This window comes from Lissotriton vulgaris, chromosome 11 (assembly GCF_964263255.1).
Source record: "Lissotriton vulgaris chromosome 11, aLisVul1.2, whole genome shotgun sequence".
Taxonomy (NCBI): domain Eukaryota; kingdom Metazoa; phylum Chordata; class Amphibia; order Caudata; family Salamandridae; genus Lissotriton; species Lissotriton vulgaris.
The window spans coordinates 668,845,542-668,858,189 of NC_141699.1; positions in this window are offsets into that span (position 1 = coordinate 668,845,542).

The window sequence follows — 12,648 nt, forward strand, 5'->3', positions numbered from 1 at the left end:
ACCCCCTCACCCTCCCTCACAACCCCTCACCCTCCCACACCCTCGCACCCTCACACACCCTCGCACCCCTGACCCTCACCCTCATGTACCCCCTCACCCTCACGTACCCCCTCACCCTCACACACCCTCTCACCCTCACACCCTCTCACTCACCCTCAGCCCCCTCACCCTCCTCACCCTCACACACCCTCACTCACCCACACACCCTCACTCACCCACACACCCTCACCCACCCTCACCCTCACACCCCCTCAACCTCACATACCCTCACTCCCCACCCACCCTCACACCCCCTCACATGCACCCTCACCCTCACACCCCCTCACCCCCCCCACTCACTCTACCGCCCTAACTCACTCTACCACCCTCACTCACTCTACAGCCCTCCCTCTATCTATCCCCCTTCCTCTATCTATCCCCCTCCCTCTATCTATCGCCGTCCCTCTATTTATCGCCCTCCCTCTATCTATCTATCGCCCTCACTCTATCTATCGCCCTCACTCTATCTATCTATCGCCCTCACTCTATCTATCTATCACCTTCACTCTATCTATCTATCGCCCTCACTCTATCTATCTATCGCCCTCACTCTATCTATCGTCCTCAATATATCTATCTATTGCCCTCACGCTTTCAATCTATCGTCTTCACTCTATCTATCTATCTATCGCCCTCACTCTATCTATCACCCTCACTCTATCTATCTATCGCCCTCACTCTATCTATCGCCCTCACTCTATCTATCGTCCTCAATATATCTATCTATCGCCCTCACGCTATCAATCTATCGCCCTCACTCTATCTATGTATCGCCCTCACTCTATCTATCTATCGCCCTCCCTCGAGCTATCTATCGCCCTCACTCTATCTATCTATCGCAGCACCACAGCATCACTCAGGGGCACCACAACATCACTATGCGCTACCACAGCATCACTCAGCACCACCACAGCATCACTCAGCACCACCACAGCATCACTCAGCACCACCACAGCACCACTCAGCACCACCACATTACCACTCAGCACCACCACATTATCACTCAGCACCACCACAGCACCACTCAGCACCACCCAGCACCACCACCACAGCACCAGTCAGTACCACCACAACATCACTCAGCACCACCACAGCACCACTCAGCAGCACCCTCACAGCATCACTCAGCACCACCACAGCACCACCACAGCACCACCTAGCACCACCCAGCACCACCACAGCATCACTCAGCACCACCACAGCACCACTCAGCACCACCACAGCACCACTCAGCACCACCACAGCATCACTCAGCGCAACCACAGCATCACTCAGTGCAACCACAGCATCACTCAGCACCACCACAGCATCACTGGTTCAAATATGTTCTCTCAATGTTTCAAGCTTTATTACAAATGTCACAAAAAAAATGTTAATATTTCACTTCTGTTCTTGAATTTTCATCACAATAAAATACACAAGTTATTTTCAAAAGTTTAAACTATTGCCATTATAAATTACAATCACTTTTATTTAAGTATTAATTATTTGAAAAAATTAAAAGCCATTGTTATTTGTAATATCAATACATCTAAGTCACGTATATACAAAACATGTTGCATTACAAATGCTATAGGTGTCACATTCGCGAAAGTTATAACTATTGGCATTGTAAATGAAAAAGCTATCAATTTAGCTATTTTAAAAACCAACACATAAATAAAATAATTGTCATTTACAAGACCAATAGCTCCAACTTTTCTAATGCGAGACCTATTGCATTTCCAATGCTTGTTTCTCAAGTATCTCTGCCTACCTCTTCCTTCAGCAGCCTTTACCTACCTTACTTTTCTCTCTACCTCACCCCTTGCAGTACTGCACTCATCTGCCTCTTTCTACAAGTCCATTCCCATATCTCCACCACTCTCTCCTGCACTGTAAAAGCATACCCAGTTCTAAACCTCTTGTTCTCTGCATACATATTCCCATTTCTACATCTCTTTATCTTTCCTTCTGATTGCCTCACATTGCTCTCTTTACTTTACTTATCTCCATACTTCACATATCCTTCTACATCATCTCTGTCTCAACCCATATTTACTTCTCTTTTTTTTCTACCTCACAAATCTATCTACATCATCTTTATCTCTACCCCCCTTTCCATCTACTTTCATTGCTTGCTATACAGTCATCTTTATATCTCTGTCTGGCAACTCTATTCTACCCCTTCCTATTTCTCTTACCCACAAGGTTCACAGGTAGCTACCTAAACAGAGAAGAGCACAAATATAAATCAGAGAATAGGGTCAAGACAGGGGAAAAGAAATTAGCAGTAGCGGCCGGCATGGCTCGCGGGGTGAGGGTGGCACAGGGTCGCACGGGAGGGGACATGTTGTGGGACGGGGGTCAAATAATAAAAAAAACTAAATTTAAACCTACCTTCCTGCCGGCCCGGGTCCCGTGTCTTCACTACTCCTGCTCTCCTGCCTCCGACAGGAAAAGGAAGCAGACAACCAGGCTCCCTCCCCAAAGCCAATCACAACACTCCAGTGGAGCATTGTGATTGGTCGGGACGGCGCCCAGCCAGGGACTGTAGGGGATGGCATGTTCTCATGCAGTGCAGCCTGCATGGAGAAGGGCAGGGTGCCCCTGACTGGTTTGGGCGGCCCTAGAGGGCCGACCAAACAGTCTTTGTGCACTCAGGAGTGGGCAAACCACTCCTGCCCTGCACGGAGAGCAGAGCAGCTCCGTAGCAATGCGCGAAGAAACTTAAGTTATTATCATTTTAGGTTTTGGCTTTCTCACTCTGCGAGAAAGCAGTGGGACGACGCTCCTCCACCCTAGTGGAGTAGTCGCCCCTGGAAATTAGGCAAAACGTTTTAGAAGTTAACTGTTGAAATGCTGAAAATCCTCAGAGCACTGCTTTGATTTTCACTGTTGCAACAAGAACGCCAGAAATACAGAAGGATATATTTACGATTATAGATATTCAGATACTAAAGCTCCAATTTCAAGCGCTAATAGCATATGTCTTATTTTAATATTGTACACTAGTCCACTAAAAATCGAACAAGTTGCCCTTTGCATGTTTGCCTATAAAGGGGGTAACAAAGTGGTTAGACACGAAATTCAGTATAAGATGTTGCTGTCGCAAATAAAAAAACATCTAGATCCTAACTCAATAGGAAATCACTTTATCAATACACTTCAAGCTTTCCTTTTGTACTATTTGACTGACAAACATCAAGCAGTTTTAGTCTTTTTGACGCTACCCTGATTCTGAAGGTTTAACAAATAATTTTGTATTATTTGGCATCACAAGGGCTTGAATAAGCCAAAAGGCAGTAACAAATTCATAGTTTTTCCAAACGGGGAACCCCAAAATGTATCTTGATCAGCACCCTAAAAACCCTTTAAATGTTACTGAGCTGTGATGCACTTTGGGGAACATGCTCCGAAGAGAAGAAGGGCGGGCGCTCAAGAATAGGCACAACTTTAACAAATGAAAGAAGCAGATCCCTAGATTCATCTGTCTCTGTTCCTATCTATACAGCACAACACAGGTCCTGGTGATTCCAGGAAATACATAGGCGACAACTCTCAACCTAAGTTGGTGCACCACTTCCTCTGAAGCGGATCCTGCTGAGGTCACCTTTGTCACACCACTTAGTGAAGTATGTCCTCTTTGTCCTCTAAAGATGAGAAGCCTGCCACACTGACTGATTCCTATGTGACCCTACCATAGTGTTATGTGACTTCTGCCCCAATGAACTCCGAACCCTTCTCAGTTTGGGGGTACCCATGCCTATCAGTCTGGTCAACAGGAACACCTGGATCCCAGGTGGTGCTAATGGAGAAAAGATTTCAACATTTATAATGGGGGTGGGGTGGGCTGGGATTGAAAAAAAAGCATACTAATTTGCCTTATCATGCATTGTGTTGGCTCTGATGCATGGGACACAGCCTACAAATTTGAAGAGATCGGCAATGCCTCTTGTGGTGATTTAAAACAACAGCTGATGACCTATTTCCTACCAAAGACAAATGTTGACTATGAAAGGTATTTCTTTCATTCAACAGTGCAGACACATGGTGGAACGATTGATACATTCGAGAAAAGACTGAAAGAATGTGCGCAGGACTGAGATTTTAACAATTACAACACTGAGGAAGCACCAAGATCTCAAATCGTGGGGTCTGAGGCTTTCAGATAGAAACTCTAACGAAATCCAGGACATCCCAAAGGCATATTGTCCATGGCTAGAACGTCAAATGCTGATGAATACCAAGCCAAGCAGAAATATTGGGACACCACAAGGTTAAGACAGAGGTCAAAGAAGCTATATATAATATTGGCAAAATACCCATCAGTTATAAGGTAGTGATGCAGCGCTACTCCGGAAATATTTCCTAAAACCATATCACCTTTCCCTGAAGTACCAAATCATACATCTACTCATCAGTGGGGCCCATAACACTGCGGGTTTCTCACAAAACACTTACATCCTACTTCATGGATTGGTGAAATTCAAAGGAGAGCTGCTGTATCATGGCGGAGTGTCTAAATCAAAACTAAATATGTATACTATTTACACCTGCAGTTTAAATGAGTTTTACCATAGTTTTTATCAATAAGACATTTTATTCAGACACACCACCATTATGGTCGACAAATCTGCTAGTAAAAAATTAGGCGTAGGAAAATACAAGACCAGCTTAATTCTCCATTTATCAAATTTTTTATTAAAAGCAAACTTTAACATGTCTGATGTTTTATTCACTTTATTAATTTCTTTATTTAAAGTAACTTTATAGAAGGAAGTTTTAACTCAAACCGTTATGTTCATTTTATTTCAGAAACTCAGAAATAGACATTATTATTTAGGTTTCAGAACGCAAGTATTAGCAAAAGACAGATAGTTCCCAAAATTCATTTTCTCCTAACTTCCCTAACTAATAACCTCATCTAAAGCTCAGTTCTCACTCCAAGAAATAAAACATGTATTCAAGAAAATCTTACATCTCAGGTAAATCAGCATTCCGACAGCATCTCAGGAGGAAATCGAAGAGGAGGGTACTTCTTAAGTAAAGTCGGGGGTTTTTATACACTATTTCACTAACTTTATCTATCTAAAAAGTAACTGTCAATATGAACTCAGATTCTGATTGGACAAATTTGGGGTGGATGAGCATCACCTCATCATTCTAATATTCAATTTCCGTTGTGTCAGCTGAATTTTAAAGATTCCTTTGTTTAAGAAAGTCTTTCGCCTAGTCACATCCTCAACTAGCAACTCCATGAACTTTTCCCACGTTCAGTAACTCAAACGTTTATTCTTTTTGGCAGTCATCAGGACTTCCAAGGCATGTTGTCCTTGAGCTGACTTCGTTCAGGCACAGGCAGCTCACATTCAATCTCGGATTTTGCCACACGTGCGCAGTATCTCTCACTGTCGCAGTAATCAAAAGCCTCAATTTTTTAGGTAGGCCTCACGAGCCAGAATGGGAACTATCATAGAAACAAACACAAATAAATGTTAATTATGGAAATATGACCCTTCTGTTTACCTCCCCCCATACTAAGGTTTCCCTGTTAATTATTACCTAGCAAACAAGCAACATATATGCAATTTATACTCACTTATCCTTAGGGATCTGCCACAAATACATGCACAAAAAGCACATTTATGCCACTTTTGTTTATTTCGAAGCTTTTGCATTATTTCACATCACGACAACAACATTAATTAGTCAGTTATATTTTCTCCATGCAAGCAGATTAGTATTCCCAAGTGTATATGTGTGTGCATTCTATACTACGTTGATTAATATTTTCCACACCACACAAGTAATAAAAGTTACTGTTATGAGGAAATGAATTCACGAGAGGTGTACAACATTTTCTTTTTCCACCTTGAGCCATCAGTAGTGTCACTCACACCTGCTCATGGTGCGATTTCCGTTTCCTCCACTCTGGCGCATGCCCGGCCCCAGCCCCAGCAACTCTGAGCACATGGCACAACTGAGGCAAGAAAGATAATTTCCTGTTAGTGTGTCAGGGTAGAGGAAGGAATGGCCAGACCTCGCAGGTACCCCTGAGCTCAGATGACAAATCGTCCATGAGAGCCAATCAAAATACACTCCTCTCACTAACCAAAGTGTTAGAGAGGTGGTCGCTCGTCTAAAATCTGATACTTAGTCAGAATCATCATCATTGGAAGTAAAAGACATCAAAAGACAAAGGTTTTCACAATTTGGAGCAGTGTTGCCAATGAAACCGACCAAGATATGAGAGAACATGTAAAAAATGTAAAATTGTGTGCTATATCCTTTATTTGTATACACTTAAGCTAGTCAACTTGGTGACTAAAGCTGATTGCATAACCTTAGTGCATCGGCCTGCGTGCGCATATAATTCTATCAGTCACAGAAACCCCTCAAGTGTCCAGTGTTTTCTGTCCATGTTTTAAGGTTGATGATTAATCATCACTGACAGACGTGTATGTGGTGGAGGCAGCTGCAGACATGGAATGTTTTTGCTCAAATATTGACATATTCAGCAGCATTGACACTGAAGTCAGAGTCAATACTTTACGGGCATTACCATTTAGTATTAAAAAGCAAGTCAAGGATGAACTCAAAACGTTGACAGAACTTAACATCCCTGAACCCATACAAGGCCCGTAATGCAACTCGTGTGTCCCTGGAGGGGTACAGACGTTGTAGTATCAATCATTTGACACTGACCCCATATGCATTGGAAAGTAAATATTTACTGAAAAACTTTCTCAATGTTTTTGACTATTTCTCTCAGTAATGGTTGTACTGTCCATAAAATACAAAACATACCATGCTATACAAAGTGAAATGTGAAAGAATAAGGCAATTTGTGCAGCGGCAGACTCACATACAATTTACAGATTATTTGGGATTGTCAATTGTCAATACAATAGTCTTTGTAGGCCAAATGTATCATTTGGTTCCTATCAGGCTTTGTGCAGTATGATCTCGAGTATGGTACGTCGACGTTTCGACCCTGTTGGTGATGCGCTGACTACGTGCATCTGAAACGTCGACGTACCATACTAGAGATCATACTGCACAAAGCCTGATAGGAACCAAAGGATACATTTGGTCCTAAAGGTAAAGAGCTGCATTTCAAGAAATATGTGACCAAATATCCAAAGGCTGACAATCTAGGCCATTATGATGCCACTGCATCCACTGGTAAGGTATGGTAGGTAAGGCATGTCAATTTGCATGAATAATTAAAACCACACCATCCACTGAATTAACCATTGATGCTAGCCCTGTGGGACTTGCGGCTACTTTGGCAAAACAAGACAATGAACCTGAAGCATCACAGCACCCAATCGCATATGCACATTATATTCTCACCAAGCTTGAAATGGCCTGCATCTCAGCAGTGAACAACAGGGAGGGACAGGGAAGGGACAATATTTAGAGGGGTCCAGTGTGCACGTCCCATCAAACACTATCCGAAAAGATGCACAAAGTTCCCCTAGGGAGTAGTATTAGTATAGTGGAGTGGTATTGCTTCCTCTCTCTGAGTGTGGTTGTATGTGAAAGTCAGGGACAGGTATCCCTTGTCGGAACTAGGGATGCCTCACACAACAGGCTGGTTTAACGGCTGCTGTCATATCACCAGCCAATTGTCTCTTGTCATCATCGGCTTCCTGCTCCTACGTCAAGCCGGCGCTGCAATGCCTGACGGGTAGCACTTAGTGCTACACTTTTGTGGAGATCTTTTGTTCCTGGCCGTGAATGAGTGAGTGTGAGGGGCCCAAGTGATTAAGTAGTGAGCGTGAGGTGAGGTATGTTAAAAAAGGTTAGTGTAGTCTACTCTGGTCAGTTTATTCATGTAGCTAACTACCTTGCTGCTTCACGTGCTAAGCCGCGTCGGTGTTGTGGGATTAGGTGCAGAGGTAACTTCCTCGCGCCTCTAAGGTACTTAGTTGATAGCGCAAGTCCCACGAGAGCAGTCTGTGGGGACCGTCTGTAGCTATTGAGGGGCGGATTGCAACACAGGAACTCTTCCTGTTCCAGTCTTTGACCCTTCAGGTTGTATCCGCTACACTCCTTAGCCCACCCTGGGCTCCTTTCTAGTTTATGAGCACTATTTTAGGTCCTGACGAATTGCCGTGATGGCATGAAACATGTTGACCTGATCACTGACGAGGGTTGAACGGGTCCCCCACCCATAGCTTGGTTGAGTCGCTATACCCCTCTTATTTTAACAAGGTAGTTAGCTACATAAATAAACTGACCAGAGTAGACTACACTAACCTTTTTTAACATACCTCACCTCACGCTCACTACTTAATCACTTAGGCCCCTCACACTCACTCAATCACGGCCAGGAACAAAAGATCTCCACAAAAGTGTAGCACTAAGTGCTATCCGTCAGGCATTGCAGCGCCGGCTTGACGTAGGAGCAGGAAGCCGATGATGACAAGAGACAATTGGCTGGTGATATGACAGCAGCCATTAAACCAGCCTGTTGTGTGAGGCATCCCTAGTTCCGACAAGGGATACCTGTCCCTGACTTTCACATACAACCACACTCAGAGAGAGGAAGCAATACCACTCCACTATACTAATACTACTCCCTAGGGGAACTTTGTGCATCTTTTCGGATACTGCATCTCAGCAGGAAACGAGTCCCTTGCCATTGTCTGGGCCTCTGAGCATTTTCATCTTTTCCTCTATGGAAACTCTTTACATTTATGATTGACCATCAGGCTCTACTTACCATGTGGATGTTATGACTACAAGACTACAAGGTGGAGGGGTGTGGGGTTGCGCAAAACAAACAAAAAATATAAACTTACCTTGCTGCCGGGTCCCGCGTCTGCTCCTTGCTCTTGCTCGCCTCATGGAACTCAAGCAACAGTAAGCCAGGAACAACCGCAAGGCTCCCCTGACCAATCACAATGCTGCAATTCAGCGTTGTGTTTGGTTTTGAGCGCCTCGATTCAACGCTGAACCAGGGAATAGGGGCCTGGGCATGTTCTCCACACAGGCTATAATGCAGTATGAAGAAGGAAAGCGTGCATGACTGTTTTGGGCAGCCTGAGAGGGCCGACCAAACAGTCATTGAGAACATAGGAGTGGGCAAACCACTCCTCCCTGCCCTGCTCCGAGAGCAGAGCAGGAACAAAGGAAACATAAAATGATAATAACTCAAATTTCTCATTTTGTATTTTCTTTGATTTGCACTGCTCAAAAGCAGTAGGGCAACGCCACTGGACGTTTGAGTTGTGCATCTGAGAGCCACCTGGTACTGCTTAGGATGCTGTGCTAGGGAGCCAATGCAGATATTAAAACTAAGATATGAGAGGGATTCTTGAGGGAGACCATATGACATTGGTTGTGTAGATGGACAATTCAACTGATTCAATTCTGCGATTGATGAGACATGATTCAAACCCTTGCACTGCAGGTTTGGGTATGCCAATGCAATATTTGTGGCTGTCCAGTAGACCTGTATAGTTGATGGTGTCAGAGGCTTCAGAAAGGCTAAAGAGTATAGACGTTTTTGTGTCCTCCTCAAGAAGTATAGGAGCTCTTTCCTTGTGTCTATCAATATGTTTGGCAGCATCATGATGATGGCTATAGAGAAGATGATTTAGTTATGTGCACTTTTAAAGTAGTTTTGTCACCTAGCTATCCATGATGTTAAGAAAAGGAAGGTTGAAAATTGGCCGTATTAACCATATTGTACAGCAATTTTGTTTATTTTATGGCTTTTTAGGGGTCTTTGAGTCCTTATCAGTTGCACTGTGACAATTATTTTCTTTGAGAGCTTCAAGACACTGTATTTTGACATATATATACATTTAGAGGAAAAAAAGACTGAAAGACTGCTACCTTATAATAATATTGAGGTGGTCTGGACAGTAAGACTAACTTTCATGGTCCCAAACCAGGTTTTTCTGTAGAACCAACGTTTTTAACACCCTTTGTGTTAAAAGAGATGATATTTATATTACTGCACACGTTTTATACACTAATTGTTAAATGACAAATTTCAAACTGAGCTAGCTGCCTTGAGCTACTCACAAATGAAATGAAGTAAACCAATGAATACACACTGTTGTTTAGTGAGTGTTCGGCTGCTTCTTCCGTAAAGAAGGAGCTTTCAGGGCTTGCAAGTCAGAATGGTGGCACAGAACATAGGTTTGAGCCCAGTTGGCTGCAACAAAGGGCATCTATCTAACACAGAGATCTTCAATCGGTGGCGCGACCCCCAGGGGGGCCGTGGGGTCCTGGGAAGGGCGTCACGCATTCCCCAGCTTCACTTGTGCCTGGAATCCAAAACGTTTGCTTTCTTTTTGGAAAAAGACAGCCGGGTGATTTCGATTGTGAAAATGTTTCAGCTGAAGTTTCCTTACTTGAGTCTACTGTGCTGTGAAAAGCATTTAGGCTAGGGTGCTGGCTTGCCTGAATGAAATGCAAATGTGTGCTATTAGTTCATCTACAAGTGTAAAGGGTGCTTGGGAGCCGGTTCTGGCTTTAATTGAGTGAATCACTCCAAGCTTTGTGATGGCAATGATTTGGGTTTTTTGAGTGGTAGTGCAAAGAGGTAACAACTGGGCTGTGAAGTGCTTGCTTTTACTCATAACTGTATTCACACAGCCCGTAGTACCCTGTAAGGAGGTGTTGAAGGGACAGTTATGTAAAATAAAATTGCATGACATATGCTCTGGTATTAGTAAAATCTACATTTTGGAAGCACCATTTGATCATAAAACTATTTGTACATTTTGTATCAGTCGATCTTACACTGGTAATTTAAGAATGAAAAAAATACTTACATATTCACAGTACTTTCTGTCACAGGCTGTGACCTCATAGCACTAAAAATACACAAGTCACTATTCTCCAGTGCACCAACCAAGATTTAATTGTGTGGGTCTCTGGTTACACACAGACCTCTGCAGTGCATTAACTAATAGGGGTTTCATAAAGTACTACAGTGCATTTCACACTGATTAACAACTTTGAAAATGCATTTTTCGTTTACGCTGCCCATTATTTTTTATGTAGGTACCTGATGGTGAAAGGCCTAAAAAACATTCAGATTTTTTTGGGCTTATTTATGAGAGGCTTGCGCCGCCAGATCATCACTTTTTTCGACACTCTGGCAGCACATGCGTCTCAACCAAACCTACGAGGCGGCGCAAAGTCACCCTGCATGGCTTTGCATGCCCTCATAGATATGGAGTAATACAAAGCAGTGCAAGTCACTGTTCCATGGCTCTTGTGTAATGCAACACCCATGGATTTTGTTGTTGGCCCATATTTACGAAATTAGGTAAACCTGGGGCAGCACCAAAAAGATATGCCTCCCCAGCGGTGGCGTAACGTGGAGAAATGTTTTAATTTCTCCAAGTTTTTCTTCTTTCCATGTGTGCTGTATTCTGCAGCTCACATAGAAAGAGGAAAACTCCTCTCATGATTCTTTTTGTGAAGGAAGGTGCTCTCCCTGCACAAAAACAATCCTGCCTATGTTGGTGCTAGGCAGCAATTTGTGCGCCAGGGCATGAGAAACAGACAGAATGCACTGTATTTCATAAATATGGTGCATTCCCACCCTTTCACATTGGTGTAGGGACGAGCAGGAAGAAGACTTGCGGCACTGCCCTGAACCAATTCCTCCTAAATGAGCCTCTTTGTTTTTAGCTACACTTTTGACCACAGCCTCATGCTCACTGACTTTTGGTTTGCTAAACACTGTTTAATGTTATTTCCACACCGCAAAAATTATTTGCTGTGGCAATTGGCACGTTTATGGTTGTTGATTGTTGTTGATGATGAAGAGTACTAGGTTCCAGAAGGTTTTGTCAGGTGGGGGTCCTTATGCCTAAAGAATTTTGTCAAGGGGGTCTTGGCATCAAACAGTTTGAAGACCTCTGATGTAACAGGATGCAAGACATTTTGCCTATTTAGAGACCTAAGGTATAGCTTCGCTCTCATGCTCCTAATTCTATTAGATCTGTTTAATACATGGTACTTCCTTACCATATCCATATCTCTGAATCTATAGGGTCTACTTCTGAATCTATAGGGTCTGCTGCTGCCCTTGCGACTCAGAGACTGTGCCTTTAAACATCCTCGACGACTCTGCTGCTCAGTGGCCCTTGAGCGTTTGCCCATCTAATTGACTCGTTTTGGCTTCGGTGGTCCCCCAATCCCTTTCCCTCCTTGCTCCTGTGGCTGCCCCCCCCAGCTCTGCTCCTCTATGGCCGCCATTTTGCTGCTGCTCTCAACCGCTTCCTTCTCCTGACCCTGGCCCACCATCTTGTCCGTTCCCTCTGCCTTTACCCTTCTCCCTCGTTTCCCCCTTGACGATCCTCAAATGGTTCTGATTTGCCATTTTTCCATACCCCACTATCCCTCCCACCCTCCCTACTCCCACGCAATTCTAGTATTTGTATATATATATGTATATAGAGATAACTCTAATCACTAGTATATGCAGTAAACCATTGTACTCTCTACCATTCCTATGTGACTCTTAAAGTATATCCGTTTGTATCCCTTCCCTATGTATATAGAGATAACTCTAATCACTAGTATATGCCGTACACCTTTGTACTCTCTACCATTCCTATGTGACTCTTAGAGTATATCCATCCGTATCCC